Source organism: Dermacentor albipictus, chromosome 3 (genome assembly GCF_038994185.2).
Source record: "Dermacentor albipictus isolate Rhodes 1998 colony chromosome 3, USDA_Dalb.pri_finalv2, whole genome shotgun sequence".
Taxonomy (NCBI): Eukaryota; Metazoa; Arthropoda; class Arachnida; order Ixodida; family Ixodidae; genus Dermacentor; species Dermacentor albipictus.
Window position 1 is genome coordinate 177882433 of NC_091823.1, and position 18781 is coordinate 177901213.

Sequence of the window (18781 nt, forward strand, 5' to 3'; positions counted from 1 at the left end):
CTGTTTCATTAGATTAGGTAGACTCTTATTGCATGTCGATTTACAGGGTGTTCCAGGTAACTCGCTCCAAGCTTTAAAAATTTGCTTGAGCGTTACAAAAAAACAAGCAACTTAGTCCTGTTCACCGTTCTCTTCAAGGACTGGTACTTCGACTATGAGCTTAGGTAATTATTTACGATTCTCATTTACCCAAATTTCCAAGGCGTGATTCAAACGCGAAATCTTCATTGGAGAAGCTACACACCTGATCGACAAATATCCAGAGAACCTTTTCCTGTGGTGGTAGGTGCTGTGGTTTTAATTTTTCAAGGCTGCAAAGAAAGTCCGCAACATTTGAAAAGGTACCACGTTATTTGGCACTCGCTTACAGTGACATTAGTGCCGTAAGACATTACCTGAAGGAAAGAAATAATCGATGTTCCCAGCAGGCCGACGACATTAATAAGTTTTGAGCAACGGAGCTGGATCAATTACAATGGCCTTGTTCCCGACATCTGCCTGGACATCTTTCTGTTTAAAGTAACAAAGCAAATGGAGCCATCACATGTCACAAAAAAGGCATGTCAATTCTTGAAGCCCTGTCAGCGTTCTTGCTGTTGATAGACCGCACCAAGGGCAAGGAGGTTGTGGCAGCGTATCGTGGCGCCTCAAAGACGAATGTAGTTACGATTACCAACCTTCATTGGTTGCGGCCTCTTCGTGCATTCGGTCTGCTTGCAGCATCGATCAATCGTCGATAGAACGTTTGAGGGTTCTAATGCCGCTGCGCGCATTTGTCTAGTACGCGGGTACTTATTCAAATCACGCGCACTTTGATTGCGTCCCCCCCCCCCAAAAAAAAACACTGCAGCTGCTATAGCGGGAGAAGGAAATGATATGCATATTTGCCAATAGGCTCTACATCTACACCATCATAAATGTTGTGATTAATGGTATATTTTACAGTTTCTTAAGTAATTCGTGCTAATATTTACCTCAGATCATAGCAAGAAATACTCAGAGTCACTCAAGAGGACTGTAACAAACACTACGTTATTTCCTGCCGAGCTTTCGTATCCGCCTTGTCCACCATTCCTTTAGCCTCTTCATGCATGCCTCTGTTTTTAGACTACCACATAACTGATCTTAAAATACTTCCTCGTGCATCAGTTTTTCCTCGGACGTCCCCTTAGTCATACAGTCAGGTTGATGCTTTCCCTTCTGATTAATTGATGCGTGGATATAGACTGGCGTAACGCTGGCGCGCAGCGAGTGTCACAGCGGCGCCACGCGGGCGAAAAGTGGACGCTCTACAGGCATCATGTCAGCATTTGTGCATGTCGCCGATTTTGTCTAGAGGTGGCTGCGAAAAAAAAGAAACCAGCAGACATTGAGTAACCGTTGAATTGGACTCCCTGCATGCTCAACGTGCTTTCATTTCACTTCCACTGTTCTCCACATGACCCTTTTGCTGAAGGTTCCACCATATTTCATAGGACGTCGGACGTCCGGCGTTTAGGCTGCTATGTAGAAAGCAAAATTTTTGTTTCTTCATAATGCGTGCTGTCAATATGAGATTGTGATTTTGTTTTAAGGATATCACAGATTTTTTTTTCAAAAGCGGAGTGATACTCGTAGCACAATTATTTAATAATTAATAATTGTCTAAGCGTGACGACTAATCAGAAAATGAACAAAGCATCATCTTAACATCTCGACCTTCTCGCAGTGTAATATCTAATGGCTTTGAATTCGGTTGCGTAAATTTGACACAATTATAGATAGTCCTTCATAATTTGCGCTGAAGTGGTTTTATATCATCTAGAGTCACGGCGAAACCAGCGGAACCGGCGTGGCCGGCACGGTAATGGAACATTTTCTTTCTCACACCGAAGCCAAGGTGAATGTATACGTTGTATTGAAGCTTTCAGAAATGTCCACGCATTAAGAAAAAGGCGATCCATCAGTGGTTTAAAGGGCTTAGCGCCATTTAGGAGAGAAGGTTACACTTCCGGCCGAAGAAAACATGAAGGCTAGGCGCCATATGAAAAAAAGGTAGAGCGACATCAATTTTGTTATTTGCGCTTTTCATTATTTTTCGTATATGTTACGTAGGGTTTGAAGTAGGGCAGTATGCTTAAACATTATACAAGTCGACACGAGTCCACTGTAGCGCAAGCATCGAAAATTTCGACGTGCACTCGGTGGGCGCTTTGGGTTGATGAGTGCACTTTCGGTCCGAAGCCATCTCAAATGCAGTAAGTTTAGCGACAAGTCGATGCAATTTATATAAACTTGCCAATAACTTGGCCACGGAAAAATATTTATAGGGCAGCAGGCTATGCACACCCGCCACGAGGCACAATGGGTTTTTGAATTAATTTGGTGTTTATCGAGTATGTAGGAGACTCTAAAGTACAGAGTGATGCTCTACATTGCTAATGAGTTCGCGTTGTGACAAAGTAGTCTTATTTATGACCAACGTTATGACAACAATTGCATTTGATGAACTAAACTATACACAAGAATGATACAATGTAGCATACGATGTTACGCAGGTTTGCCGAAAGGAACATCAGTGTTAGGCGCTTCCAAAAACGGCGCATAACAATCACAATGCCCGATCAACATTCATGCATGACTACCTCAATACTACAGGGACTCGAAAACATACGTGCACAGAAAACTTGCTCTAGCAAGCATGATATAGACACAGCTTCTTCACAAACTTCAAAAGTTGATTCCTACCTTGTGTATTTGTCAAAAAGATAAGCCTTTTATTTATTTATTTTTGTGTTATCCAAGTACCTGCCGCACCACAAGGGCATTATTGCAGGAGGTAAATTGGAGGAAAACGATTATGCGACAAATACTTAAAAAAACAGCTAAGCACAGGTGGTAAAAGTTGCAAAATACGTAACATCGATGAGTCATCTCGACGGCAAAACGACCTTCAGTGAAGTGCGGTGCAAACTTACAACTCAGAAATGGAAAAGGTACACTATCGCGTGAAGCGCAATGCCAGCCAAATGATATAATGTGAACGGGATGATATTATACTACGGCAGACTGCGCGACAATAAAAACAAACTCTGAACACGTTTTACATTTACCAATGCTCGTGGGAAGCATATTCTTTGTCCGGAAGTATGCGGAAAAAATGAATTACGGTAGACATCAGTACGACAGCGCATTTCAAGAACTTTCCCCTCGTGATGACACCGTTTAGAGATGACGTGGGGAGGGAAAATGTACAATTCCTTATTTATTCCTGTGAGATCAGAGTAAATTCGGAAAAAAGTTCTAACTTGGCAGTTAATCGGCGGTGTGCCAGTGTTTTCCAACCAAAGTCTTCTGTAACTAATGTAATACTGCTACCGTAGATATATTTACCAGAAACAAATCTCGCAGCGCAGTTTTGGACTCGTTCAAGCTTTTCTATAAGTTTAGAGGTTTGAGAGCCCCATACCTGGCAAGCATATTCGCGTACCGGACGAAGATTTCTTATGTAAAGCAGTTCTTTTACTTTCTGGGGGGCTTTATAAAAATTGCGTCTAACAAGGTTCAACATACAAGATGATTTTAAGGTTAAGCATTCAATATATCTGTCCCATGTTAAATTTTCTGAAAAATAGACCCCAAGGTATTTCTAGTCTTGGACCTTTTCAAGGAGTAGTCCGTCAAATTTATACCCTGATCTCACAGCAAAGCGTTTACAGGTGAATAACACAAGTTGACATTTAGCACTGTACAAAGACATGTGTCACTTATTGCACCAAGCATGAATTTTGTTTTGATCATTCTGGAAACTACTAATATCATAATCATTTTCTACATTCCTGTATATGGCACAATCATCAGCATATAACCTCCCGTTGCATTCTAGATTGTGGACAATGTCATTTATAAAGACAAAAATAACAAAGGCCCCAAAAGAGACCCTTGGGGCGTGCCAGAGGTTACGCTGCCAGGTGTTGATTTAGTTCCGTTTATTAAAACATGCTGTCTTCGCCCAAACAAGTAATTTCAAATCCAACCTACTATTGCAGGGTGTATACCGAGACAAGATGATTTATGTAAATGCAATGCATGGGAAACCAAAGCTTTCAGGAAATCCTACCTGAAGTATCCTACCTGAAAGTCTACCTGAAGTCCAAGGTCAAAAGAGTAAAAGAGATCATGGGAGAACTCTACCAGTTGAGTCGTACATGACAAGCCAAGCCTGAATCCATATAGAACATTCGAAAAGAAAGTATTGTTTTGAAGGTGTTCATCACAGCACTGTATATAATGTGTTCTATTGTTGTGCAACATACACATGTTAGAGAAATAGACCCGTAGTTTTCTAGTATACTTTTGGGACCATTTTTATGAAAAAGAATGACGTGGGCTACCTTGCACTCTGCAGGTAATGAAATGGTATTTATAGATTTATTACACAGAGGTACTAAAAAATGCGCAATTTCTCGTGAGCAGGATATTGATACTTGCGATGGAATGCGATCAGGACCACCGGCCGATTTGTTGTTCAGATGGGAAATAAGCTTCAGAACACATTATATGTGACAGTAACCATAGGCATATTCTCGTAGACTATTTCTTGTATTTCAGGCAGATTACCAGTATACGTCTCAGAAAAAAAAAACACTTTTAAAGCAGGAATTCTGGCAGAAAGCTTTCTCATAATCATCAAGCACTGTTTTCTCGCCAACTGATAAACTAGGGACAGTGGTGCCCACTTTACCATTTATTTTAACAAATTTACTAAATTCTTTAGGGGTGTCCCTCAACTTGGCGTCCAGCGATGAAATATAAGTTGGTTTATTTACCTGTATTTCTTGCTTCATTTTGCAGTTCACATGATGCATTTCAAGGAAAACAGACTGATTTCGAATCTTTAAATATGAAGCATACAGGCGGCGTTTTTGTTAATGAGCGAGAGAGTTTTCTTATCTACCCAAGGTTTATCTTTCCGGCGCCTACTTGTCAAAAGTTTGGAAGGCATGCATTTTTCAACTCAAGCTTCATCTATGTCCACTGACTGGCTGACCTCATAAAAAATAGGGAAGAAATTTGAAAGCTCTCGTGATAAAGACATGTAATCCCCTCGGTCGTAAAAAAAAAAATTCTAGGATATTTATGGGCTGGTCTAACTGAAGCGGCACTAGACGTGGCAACAACGTAATCGTAATCACTGATAGCGGGGATGACAGCTACATTTTGGATCAAATACTCAGAGCTAGGAAAAAAACAAATCCACAGTGTTGGCAGAAAAATGATGCTGTCGCGTGCATCCGGAGATGAATTAGGTTAGGTCAATAGTTATATTAAACTTTGAAAAGGCAAGAGATAGGGCAGTCGAGCCTGTGAACACAGCTTTGCCATTTTCCCAGTCAACAGCAGGCATGTTAAAGCCACCCCCAAGTATATACTCAGTATTTAAGGTAGTTAAAAAGTTTGAGAGCACGGTAAATGATTCCAGATTACAATAACTACAAGACTGGTAAGCAGGCCCAACGGCGAGGTAATTGCCATTGCTCATTCTAACCCAGCACCATATGGATTCAGAATGATTTAAAGAAGTAGGGAGTTCAGTACTCCAAAGACACTCAATAATGAGAAGAGAAACGCCGCCACCATGTGTGTTTTTGTCACACCGGTACACATCATAACCATACGGAAATACCTCGTTATTGACGATGAATCTATGAATCCCGGATTCAGTTCCAATCACTATGTGCGGTTGCACAGCGGAAAGCAAAGCTGCAAATTCATCGACCTTATTTTTAAACCTTCGGCAGGTAACTAACAAAAGAATCAGTGTAAGGTAACAATAATTGTTATTTTTTGCGCCAGTACGGAAGGTGTTAGGTTCTGCACAATGCTTGACCTTTAGCGATCTTATTATTTCGGTTACCATCTTTTTCCTGCTATCATAGCCAAAGGTCTTGTTGCCCATGTGCAGTTTATGGAAACGTAGCTGAAATGAGAGGTTTGTGGCTAAAGCATATTCAACAAGGTTTGATCGTGCATATCTGGTAGCAGGACTGAAATCCTCTCGAACTGCGTATTCCTCATCTTTCAGCTTGGATCTGCACGACAAAAGTTGTTCCTGAACTTTGATTCTACAGAAATGGACAATAATTCGCCGCTTCTTTCCCTCGCGAAACGTTCCCAGCCTATGAGCACGTTCAATATCTTCTGCTGAGATAGTCTGTTCGAGCTCAGTTTCGAAAAACGCGCTGGCTTTCTTCTCAGAGTCCCTCCCACTTTCATTTTCGCAATCAGATACGCCAAAAACCATCAAGTTATTTCTGCACGACCTCTGGTTTGTATCCTCAAGGGACGCTTTAATTTCGGCCCTTTTTCGTGGATTTTCTGAGGACTCTTCTCTGGCTGAAAGTAGGTCCGCTGAAGAATATTGGCTGTGTTCTGTAGATCTTGTAGCGAAAGGGCGAAAGCAGACTGTTCTCTCTTGACATCTTCAAGCTCGGAGAAAAAACGAGTCTGCTTTTGCTCAAGCCTGTGGACCATAGCATAAATGCCTTCAATACTAGCACTGCCTTCAGTACTACGACCATCTGAATCAGGGCCAGGGTTTATTTCGACATCCCCGGAGAGAATAAATGTAATCCAGAGAAAGCAATGTAGGTAGAAACATGTAAACTGATACATTTTCTTGCGTACTCCAATGGACTGTCGGGGCACGACACCGCAATCACACATCGGTCAGAACACCGGTAACAAGATGCAGGGGTTCGGTAACTAACCTGTGCAAAAAGATGAGGTAAGCTCATGTCGACAGCGATGTCGCGCCCCGGCAGCAGTCCGTCGAAGCACAGCTTTAGTGCCTCCGCCCCCCTTGTATCAGTTGACATAGGCGGTTGCCAGGCCAGATGAATGAATGTATCCAAAGTGGCGGGCTGTTCGCTGATATCCGGGAAAGGCGATGACTGTGTGGCGAAGCACGCGTCCGTTTGCCACGTAGAAACGGTTCCCAGCTACATCGAAGAATCCTCCGCTGGGCCACGGAATCAGTAAGGCTCCGAAAAGCACCTGTGCAAAAAGACGAGGTAGGCTCATGTCGACAGCGATGTCATGCCGATGTCGAATACTTGATGGACAGCCGGGTGGAAATGATCTAGATAGACGTTTAGGGCCATTGTAAATACCGGTTGATACAGTTACCGTTACAGTTTTTGAAAAAGTAGTCATGTGTGTGGTGTTTCGAACAAATTAAAACGCTTTTATGCCGTCTTTTTGAAGATTGCAAAGAAGAAGAAGTGCTAGAACCATGGCGCAGACATAGCAACTTATCCGGCGTTGTGCATACCGTGAAAGCTGCTGTGCGTTCGAAAACTTTGCTCTGTAAATGGAAAGTTGGGTGCAACAAATCCGCCGGTCCGCCGGTCGGTCGGTCGGTCGTTTGTGATCTTTCGTTTGCAATTTATTGTGCGCGTCTGTCTGGTTGGAGTTCGACTGGAATGTCATGTTGATCTATACCTGGAATAAAATTTCGGCATCCTTCTATCTTTCCCCATCATCATTGTATTCGGAATTTCGTTCACAGCTAGGAGAAATAATCAGAGTCTTAATCAATGAAAGCAAGGAGATCATTTGTGGCGACATTAACATGAATATACATGATCGCAACTATCAGCATTGCTCTGATTATATCCACTGTTTATTTACCTACTACTTATTTTCTTTATTTGATATTCGAACAAGCTGTGACACTTATTGTTATTGCACCTTGATTGATCATATATGCAACGCTCGTGAAAGAGAAGGAATAAGCCCACAGGAGAGACCAAGAAAAGAGACGAGGAAGAAGCGAGGACCATGTTAATTATGCCTTAATTATACCAGCAAAGTGAAGGTTCTAGAAGTGATAGGTAGGGTAAAATGCAGTGATCATAGGATAGTGAAGGCTAGGATTCACCACAGTTTGAAGTGAGAAAGAGTAAAATTGGGCAAGAAGAAACATGTCAGCCTAGAGGCAGTAAGTGTAAAAGTACACAAATTCGGGTTGGCGCTTTCAAACAAATATGCAGCATTGGAACAGAGAGATGATGATGACATAGAGCTAATGAATGGAAACGTAACTAGGCTGGCTTCAGAGGAAGCAACTGAAATGGGAGGCAAGGCACGAAAGCAAGCAGGAGGCAAGCTCTCCCATGTAACAAAGGACGAAATAAAGAAACGACAAAAAATCAATGTCTCCAACTCAAGAGATGAGGTAGAATTCGCGCAACTGTTAAAACTGATCAACAGGGCAAAAATAACTGATATTCGAAAGTGTAACGGGACGCAGCCTGAAATCAGCCTAAAAGGGACGCAGCCTCAAATCAGTCAGAAAGAAACGGGACATAGGACAAACTAAGACGTATGCACTGAAAGATAAGCAGGATAATATCATCAGAAATCTCGAAGATATAGTAAAAGAAGCGGATTAATTCTATACTGACTCGTACAATACCCAGAGGAGTCAGAATACCTCCATTATAAACAGTAATGAACAGGACAGAGAAACTCCTATAACTAGCGATGAGGTAAGAAGGGCCTTGCAAGACTTCAAACGAGCAAGAGTGGCAAGAGAAGTTAGAATAACAGTCGATGTCATCAAAGATGGAGAAGACCTAATGGTAAGTGTTTATCGACTGCAAGGGCCCCAGAAAACTGGAAAAATGCAAACATTATAATAATCCACAAAAAGGGAGATGTTAAAGAATTGAACAATTATAGGCCCGTTAGCTTACCCCCAGTATCATATAAAATGTTTAACAACATAATCTCCAATAGAATAAGGGCAACACTGTAGTTTAGTCAACCAAGGGAACAGGCTGGATTCGGCAAGAGATACTCTACAATGGATCACTTCCATGGGATTAATAAGGTTATCGAGATATCCGCAGAGTACAATAAGCCTCTCTATATGGCTTTCATAGATTACGAAAAGGCATATTACTCAGTAGAGATACCAGTAGTCATAGAGGCATTGCGTAATGAGGGAGTACAGAATGCTTACGTAAATACCTTAGAAAATATCTACAGACGATCTACAGCTACCATAATTCTACACAAGGAAAACAGGAAGATACCTACAAAGAAAGCGGTCACACAGGGAGACACTCTCCCCAATGCTATTCACTGCTTGCTTGGAAGAAGTATTCAGGCTATTAAACTGGGAAGGCTTGGGAGTAAGGATTGACTTCGAATATCTCAGCAGCCTTTGGTTTGCCAACGACATTGTTCTATTCAGCACTAATCCAGATAAGTTACCACAAATGATTGAGGACCTCAACAGAGAGAGTGCAAGAGTAGGTTTTTTTTCAATTGAATTCAATTCAGTTTATTTTGGATTGATAATAATTTGTACAAAAGAACTGTTGGGCCAGTAGCCAAAGGCTAGTGTAGGCCCATAGTCATATATGTAGCAGCAGCTAGATTGTCATGTGCATACCTAGTTATTAGGGATACAACCTAATACATTTAGGTGGATAGATACAATTAAAACCGTTAAAAAAGAAATAAGTGCATATCAATCGGTAGTAATAAATCAGATCTGTTAGGAATATACGTACACACTCAAAGCAAAAAAAAAGAAATAGCATATTATGCGTAGAAGTAACATGTTTGCAAAGGCCTGTGCTCAAGTGTTTAGGCTTTCTGAATACATCCAAGAAGGAATAATCTGGCACAGTATGAAACAAGTCGAGAACCAGACCGGCGGAAAATCACGTACTTTTTGATAGATATGGCTTTTTTACAGCAGACACGAAATGGTTGGCCATTTTTACCTCACGATGTACTGTGTTACAAATTTTGGCGCCATGAAACTCAAGTAGTCGAGGGCCATAGGTGTTACGAGTGATTGGTAGGTTGAAATTTATATTTGTTTCACCCCTTTGTACTGCGATTAGGAGTAATAAACAGGCTTGGCAATAATCATTGACTCCTACGTAAAATTCTCACGTAAGTGTTAATCAAAATGGGAACTTTCATGTCGCATGCCAGAGATAATGGTAATATACCGAGACGACCGAACGGCATGTCACTATTATCATGTGGGCTTGTGCATGTCATAATGCGCAAGGACCTTTTCTGTAACCGAAAGACGGGATCTATGTATGTTTTATAGGTACTAGACCATGATTCAGAACAGTATATGATGTGACAGTGAAATATGGAAATGTAAACAACCTTAAGTACTTAAAGGTCAAGATTTATCTGCATTATATTAATAAATAGCAAGCCGAAGCTAATTTCGTGCATTTACTAGATATATAGTCTCCAGTTCAAGTTGCAGTCCAATAATACCCCTAAATATTTTATGTGGCCGAGCTGTTCTATAGTAACACCTAGAAGGTGAATTGGCATGGCTATTCTGTCACCCCTGGAGTAACGGGGGTCGAATACTATGTATTTTGCTTTATCTGTGCTTAGTGTTAATTTATTACATGCAAACCAAGTTGATATATTCGATAACTCGCTGTTTATAGTGTTCTGGAATACGCCAAGGGATTTACTTGAATATAATAGCGTGGTATCGTCAGCTGTACATAACAGCGTTTGATGACTTTAGTATTGATGGGAGGTGATTGACATATAGCGAGAACAGTATCGGCCGCAAAACTGGTCCTTGCGGAACTCCTCTAACCATAGTAGTATCATCATCATCATCATCATCAGCCTGGTGGCGCCCACTGCAGGGCAAAGGCCTCTCCCATGCTTCTCCAACAACCCCGGTCATGTACTAATTGTGGCCATGCCGTGCCTGCAAACTTCTTAATCTCATCCGCCCACCTAACTTTCTGCCGCCCCCTGCTACGCTTCCCTTCCCTTGGGATCCAGTACGTAACCCTTAATGACCATCGGTTATCTTCCCTCCTCATTACATGTCCTGCCGATGCCCATTTCTTTTTCTTGATTTCAACTAAGATATCATTACCTCGTGTTTGTTCCCTCACCCAATCTGCTCTTTTCTTATCCCTTAACGTTACACCTATCATTCGTGTTTCCATAGCTCGTTGTGTCGTCCTCAATTTGAGTAGAACCCTTTTCGTAAGCCTCCAGGTTTCTGCCCCGTAGGAGAGTACTGGTAAGACACAGCTATTATATACTTTTCTCTTGAGGGATAACGGCAACCTGCTGTTCATGATTAGGGAATGCCTGCCAAACGCACCACAGCCCATTCTTATTCTTCCGATTATTTCCTTCTCATGATCCGGATCCGCCGTCACTACCTGCCCTAAGTAGATGTATTCCCTTACGACTTCCAGTGCCTCGCGGCCTATTGTAAATTGCTGTTCTCTCCCGAGACTGTTAAGCATTACTTTAGTTTTCTGCAGATTAATTTTTAGACCCACTCTTCTGCTTTGCCTCTCCAGGTCAGTGAGCATGCATTGCAATTGGTCCCCTGAGTTACTAAGCAAGGCAATATCATCAGCGAATCGCAAGTTACTAAGGTATTCTCCATGAACTTTTATCCCCAATTCTTCCCCATCCAGGTCTCTGAATGCCTCCTGTAAACACGCTGTGAATAGCATTGGAGATATCGTATCTCCCTGCCTGACGCCTTTCTTTATTGGGATTTTGTTGCTTGCTTTATGGAGGACTACGGTGGCTGTGGAGCCGCTATAGATATCTTCCAGTATTTTTACATATGGCTCATCTACACCCTGATTCCGTAATGCCTCCATGACTGCTGAGGTTTCGACTGAATCAAACGCTTTCTCGTAATCAATGAAAGCTATATATAAGGGTTGGTTATATTCTGCACATTTCTCTATCACTTGATTGATAGTGTGAATATGGTCTATTGGTGAGTAGCCTTTACGGAATCCTGCCTGGTCCTTTGGTTGACAGAAGTCTAAGGTGTTCCTGATTCTATTTGCAATTACCTTAGTAAATACTTTGTAGGCAACGGACAGTAAGCTTATCGGTCTATAATTTTTCAAGTCTTTGGCATCTCCTTTCTTATGGATTAGGATTATGTTAGCGTTCTTCCATGATTCCGGTACGCTCGAGGTCATGAGGCATTGCTTATACAGGGTGGCCAGTTTCTCTAGAACAATCTGTCCACCATCCTTCAACAAATCTGCTGTTACCTGATCCTCCCCAGCTGCCTTCCCCCTTTGCCTTCCCCCATAGTAGTATAATTGAAAGCAAAGGAGCCAAGTATTACATATTGTTTTCGGCCATTGAGGTAGCTTGAAAAAAGGTCCATTGTATTTTCGCTAAAACCATAAGTTCGTAATTTTTTTAGAAGTATGGAATGACTGACCGTGTCTAATTATTTCCTGAAATTTAAAGAAAGTCCTATGGCAAGCTCGTTTTTCTGCAGAGCTGTGTATATACATTGGGTTAGTTCTAACATTGCTGATGATATTGATTGGCTCTAAATCCATGTTGAGAATCTGTTGGAAGCTTGTTTTCGTTTAGATAGTGCTTCAGTTGAGCCGCGATGACCTTTTCAAATACAGTATTTATTATGCTAAGCCCAGAGATAGGCCGATAGCTTCCAGGGTCATTGACGTCGCCACTTTTATATATACGAGAAACTCTTGCGATCTTTAAGATGTCAGGGTATGTTCCTCGGCTTATGCAGGTATTAATTATTTTAGTGAGTACTGACACAAGAATATTAATATGCAGATGACAAAGATAATGATGAATAGCCGAGCAAATCAACAAGAGCTCAGGATCGCTAGTCAGCCTCCAGAGTCTGCGAAAGAGTACATTTACCTAGGTCAATAATTCAGGGGGAATCCTGATCATGAGAAGGAAATTCATAGAAGAATAAAAATAGGTTGGATCGCATACGGCAGACATTGTCAGCATCCTAAATGTATGCTTACCATTATCATTGAAAAGGAACGTGTACAATCAGTCCGTTTTACCAGTGCTGACATAAGAGGCACACAGTTGGAGACTCACAAGGAAGCTTGAGAACAAGTTAACGACCACGCAAAGAGCGATGGAACAAAAATTGCTAGGCATAACATTAACAGAAAGAAAGAGAGCGGTTTGGATCCGAGAGCAAACGGGTATAGACGATATTCTCATTGATATCAAGAGAAAGAAATGGAGCTGGGCAGGTCATATTACGCGCCGGTTGGATAACCGTCGGACCATTAGGATTACAGAATGGGTAGCAAGAGAAGGGAAACGCAGCCGAGCACGCCAGATGACTAGGTGGACCGAGGAAATTAGGAAATTCGCGGGCACTTTATGGAATTGGTTGGCGCACGACTGGGGTAATTGGAGATCGAAGGGAGAGGCCTTCGCCCTGCAGTGGACATAGAACAGGCTGACTGTGATGATGAAACGGAATGTTTTATTTTGGCCCACTCACAGTTTTCCTCTATGAAAATGGTCATTGTCTTTACGTTTCATTTATGTTTCCTTCTTGTGCCTTATGTGACCGTTGTCCTTTGTTTAACCTCCGGGACGTCTACTTTGTGTGTACTGCGTGTTTACTCATCCTAACGTATACCTCATGGAAGTGACCTTTATTACACCTGTAGGATGTGTCATTTACACTTACGGCACGATGTTAACTGGATGTGCACTGTGTGCTACCCGAGTGTACACTTGAGGGCACATGTAGGTGACATAGAGTGCACATAACAACTGTCTCTGCATATAATACAGACACATCTATGTGTACTGTGTGACAGCCATTGATACACTAAACAAGAGTCATTGTAAGTACTAAATCTTGACTTATCTTTTCATTTGCCCCAAGAAAACAACCCTTATTATAAATTCTTGTGGGATGTGTCCTTTGTGTTTACGGCAGGATGTTACCTAGGTGCGGACTTCATTGCACACGTAGGTAACATAGAGAAATAATCTAGTGGTGCACTCTATGTTACCTACATGTGCACTTGAGTGCACATGTGGGTAACAGAATGTGCGCGGTAAGCATCCTTTGCCAATAGTACACTTAGATCTATCTGTACTGTATGTTAGTCACTGGCAGATTCAGGGAAGAGGCACTGCTTGCCCCCCTCTCACTGGAGACATGCCGACCGGCACTAATTGTGGCTATTTGTGCGGAAAATTGAGCATGCCATGAAATAGGATGGTGTATAGTGCCTTAAGCCATGCATTCTCTTAATATATAAAGTATTTAATAGTTTTCCAGCCACTATTCCCCAGTAGCAAGTCAGATGCAAAAATCTGAAGCATTTATTCTGATATGCAAGAAGTTCATGAAAGCTTTGTGCCAGCTACGTTATGAAATATAGTTGATCGAATGTTTAAGACGGTTCTCATAGCAGGCGTGTTTCACGTTCATCGCAGGCGATTGCCTTGATGCTCCGCTTTGCCTGCAGTTTGTGAAATATTCTGCTTAATTTATACATCTGGCTTATGAAAAAGTGGAGACAACAGGACTTTTGTGATTGGAGATTATTGCAAGTTTGTAGTGTGCTTGCTGGCACAAGATAATTATTTATTTTGCTGCTAGCACTAGTGCAGTGCGACTTTTAGCATACATGCACTAGCACATCTGCCAGTGAGAGCACTGTGTCTTTTGCAGTTTGTAAAATTCCTTGCCTTGTGCCCTTCATGCAACCACCTTTTTCAGTACAAGAAAGGGAGCATTATGGCTTCTAGTTGTAATTAATATTATTACAGAAATATGAGCATTATGTTACCTGTGTGACCAGCAGGATGTCACCTGTGTGTGCACTCGATGTTACCTGGCTGTGTACTCCCTCGAGTGCACATCCAGGTAACATAGAGTGCACCCAGTGATTATCCTTTAACACATGCTACAGATAGATCATCCACCTGAAAATGTATTAACTACTGGCGTATCAAAGTTTAAAAAAAGGAAACATGAAGGAGGGGTGGTGCGCCCTCCCTGTCTATCTTGGCCGCATTGACGGGAACGCGCCATTAGCAGTACATACGCACATCAAAGCCTCATGCAGCAAATTATCGCTCACTACAAATAACATTTGCGCGCTGGCACGACGCGCAGTTTCGATGGCTTGCGCTACATCAACCGAAAAAGAGGCGAACGCCACCGGAGCCAATCCACAGCTTTGCTGTGAGCGTATGTGAATATACAACCTACCATTTAAGTAGCTGTTCGCGGTGTTATATTGGTTTCACGATAGCCTCATTGCACGTAAATATCTAATACGTACGTTACAATTGTCGCTACGCCCCCCGTAAGATTTCTTTGCAGCCGTCAGGGGGAAATCCAAGCGCTGCCACCTCCAAAGCTGGGCTGGAGCAGCCGCTAACTTTCAGAACACTTAGTTCGAAGGAACGTAGTGAAATTGTATATCTATAACGTTTCTGATACTCTAAACTGAAAGAAAAAACTTGAACGTTGGGAGACGCTGCCACTGCTCCACCTCAAAACCGTGGTCTATGAAGCACTTTTCGAAGCACACGTTCGACTAGGAATGGTCACGGGAGGACCCTACGAACTAGGCACCTGCGGCACCCCGCAAGGTTCAGTCCTCTCCCCACTCTTATTTAAAATAGCCATGCACAAACTCTCCACTCGCCTCACTGCAATCCCGAACGTGCGTCGCGCCATTTATGCGGACGATATTACGATCTGGCCGCCGGGCGGATCGCTAGCCATGCTCGAACACTCGTTACAAAGCGCGTTGGAGGCTACCGAAGATTTTCTTTCAAACACGGGCCTAGAACTCTCCCCCGCTAAATCAGAGCTACTGTTATACCGCCAGCCCAGACAGGGGGTCAGAAATCTTGCGCCTCTGGAAACTCTGCCGATAGAAATTCGAGCTAAAGATGGGCATCCCATACAGAGGAGGGACTCGGTCAAGATACTGGGTCTCCTCATTGATGCCAAGGGCTGTAACTCGACAGCCCTCAACAAGCTCACTAGACAGGCTAGTAATGTCCTAAGACCTGTAGCGAGCGTCTCAAATCGAAGAGGCTGTCTTAAAGAGGATAATTTGCTGACAGCTTATCAGGCATTCTTCCTGAGTCATGTCATTTACATCGCGCCGTATTTTAAGTGGGGTAAAGCGGAAAAGGCCAAGCTCGACTTTCTAATCAGAACCGGTCTCAAGCGCGTGCTCGGCTTTGCGCAGTCCACAAGCACTGAGAAGCTGCTGGAGCTAGGACTCCATAACATCATCGATGAGCTAATAGAAGCTCACACAGCGGCTCGGATAATAAGACTTTCATCGACTAAGCCAGGGATTAAGATTTTAGAAGAAGCAGGAATCCAACCCAGACATATACCGGTGACCAAAGTTAGCTTGACCCGGGAAACCAGAGCTCGTATCATGGTTGACCCCGTCCCGCGAAACATCCACCCAGTGCATAACTAGGGTAGAAGACTCGGGAGAGCGAAGTCCATCCTTAAAAATATCAATCAGCAGAAACTAGATGCCTTCTTTGTCGATGCTGCCAAATATGACAGTGGCGATAAGTTCACTGTCTCGGTGGTAGACGCGGGGGGCAACCTGGTCAATGCAACCTCTGTTTATACTAAGTTTGTCCATGTGGCGCAGGAAGCGGCGATCGCTCTGGCTTTTCAAATCTCAAAAGTTCCCGCTATCGTCTTCTCGGACTCGCGCACAGCGGTTAGATCCTTCTCGTCCGCCCTCATATCTGAACAGGCGTACAGTATTGCGATCAAATCACTTCAATGGACTAGGGAGAGTACCGAAGAAGGATAACAAATCTCGTGGTTTCCAGCCCATCTAGATAGCTTAATTAACCCGCTTGGATGTAATCCGAACGAGCAGGCCCACCGGAGAGCACGCGATTTCACGCACCGCGCTGTCGCGGGTAGCCAGGCTTGGAACGAGGTCAACATCCACAAAGATCCATTAAGGACATTCCACGAAATTGTTTCCCATTATCGACTAGGCAGGAGGACATTTCCGCCCCCTCACCCCAAATTGAACAAACCTCAGGCTACCACACTAAGACTCCTGCAAACGCGTTCATATCCCACTCCTCGGTCTCTTAACAGGATAGATCCTGAACACTCACAGTCGTGCCACAAATGCGGTCATGACTCATGCTCCTTTGACCACATGCTCTGGCTGTTCCCAGCCCTTATTTAGTTATTTATGTATTTAGTTGTAGGTATTTAGGTATTTAGTTAAGTGTGGCATGAAGAATGTAAACGTGTTGCAAAATAGAATACCTACGAGATGACGCGCATAACCAGATTTAACGGCTTGCTCATGCTAACGCTTTGCGCCTTTCGTTTATGTTCTTTTATTTCATGCGTTGGATTTGCTCTACAAGATGGCCTCCCGCCCTCCGCTGTTTCCTTCTTAACATGAAAGTAAATTTAGCAGTTTATTCTGTATGCTCGCCACTTTTTACATAGCAACTATACTTTCTGATCAATTATTACGTATTCGTAATTACATAATGACAAGACAAAACTTATATAAGGACGTAAACCTTTAATATCTTACGGCCATTGAAGGCAGTGGCAGTACTGATATTTAAAGTTAATAGAAATATTTGCAGTGCATCAAGGGTGGAAATTTATTGCATACACACACAACATTGTCATGCACAATAAATGCTTGCTAGTTTACGTAACAATCCTACGTTAGGCAATAAATTACGCTTATCCCACTGGCGTGCGATTTGCATATGATAGCATCAGATAATTATTCATGATTTATGACATGAATCAGTGATTATATAACAAGGCTCTTGTAGCCTCTAAACTTTCACATGATAAATGCGTAAACGGCTGGTCCAGTAACAGTTATATATTCATTTCAATCTCGAAAAAGATAAATTTGTGCATCTATGGAAAATTTCCTAAATGGAGGAAGGGCCGGACAAATGCAGATGAAGCAGATGTAATGTTCAATGCTTCTGGCGGTTTGACCGTATGTCTCCGCGTCATATCAGCGCCAGACCTCGCTCCTTTCTCTCCTCTCATTGACTTATCATACGTAATGACTACGATTTTTAGTCATGCGGCGTAATCTCAGTAATCTCGTCTCTGCATTACATCATCACTTCCAGTCTCCTAATCTTTCTCGCTTCTCATGTTAAGCTATCGTACGCTGGAATGTTGTCCCCACATTTCACCATTGCTCCCGATGTTTCTTTACTTTCTTCTCTTCGCTCATTCGGCAGTTACTCGCCTCCGCCGCATCGCTAGGCATTGCATCATTGCATCAATTCAGAGCCAATAATGATTTCAAGATGATGCAGGTGGTGCAAAGCCAGAAAATGTGCCTTGATCGAAAGGCTGAAAGAAGAAGGCAGCCAGTCTGGCGGCGAACCAGATGACGCCGAACGCGTGTCTCAAAAAAGGTGATGAAAGGATCACTTTTCACATTAGCGGCTACGTGACTACGAAAGTTGTTCTGAAAACAAAGTGTGCACACTGTCACAATATTCCACTAACCAAGAAAGATTATGTTAGCCACCTGAGCGCAGCTGATTACACACGTCTAGCAGCGGGACAAGGCAGGCTTGGTGAACCCGTCTGGCCATCTCTTCAGACTTATCAGACATTTTGAAAACGTTTTCGCATGGTGTTTCAGTATTCGGAGCTTCATCACGAAGCGTGGTGCATGAATCGCGGCACTCACCTGCAGCTGAAATTACTGCTTTCTCTGTAACTACTCATCTCCATCTTTTGCAAACTCTTTGAAACGCGCGAACGCTAACCACCGCGAATCTTGAAAATATCTGAAATTAACATGCTGTACGTGAGACTGGATTATTGGAATCTGTTTTAAACCTTCTCATATACTGCACTTTTTAACGTGAAGCAATCCCAGCCCCTCGCATGAATATTTTATTGATGTAC

General features: G+C 42.7%; 1 long non-coding RNA gene across 1 annotated transcript in view; it reads right to left on the bottom strand.

Moving 5' to 3' along the window:
• Positions 1-243: 243 nt before the first annotated feature.
• Positions 244-18781, bottom strand: part of LOC135919199 (uncharacterized) — a 56761-nt gene continuing 38223 nt past the window's right edge. The window contains exons 2-5 of the long non-coding RNA XR_010569918.1: positions 6750-7035; positions 4100-4125; positions 396-510; positions 244-311 (exon numbers count right to left, since the gene is read on the bottom strand). This is a non-coding gene — a long non-coding RNA (uncharacterized lncRNA). The remainder of the gene's footprint in view (positions 312-395; positions 511-4099; positions 4126-6749; positions 7036-18781) is intronic.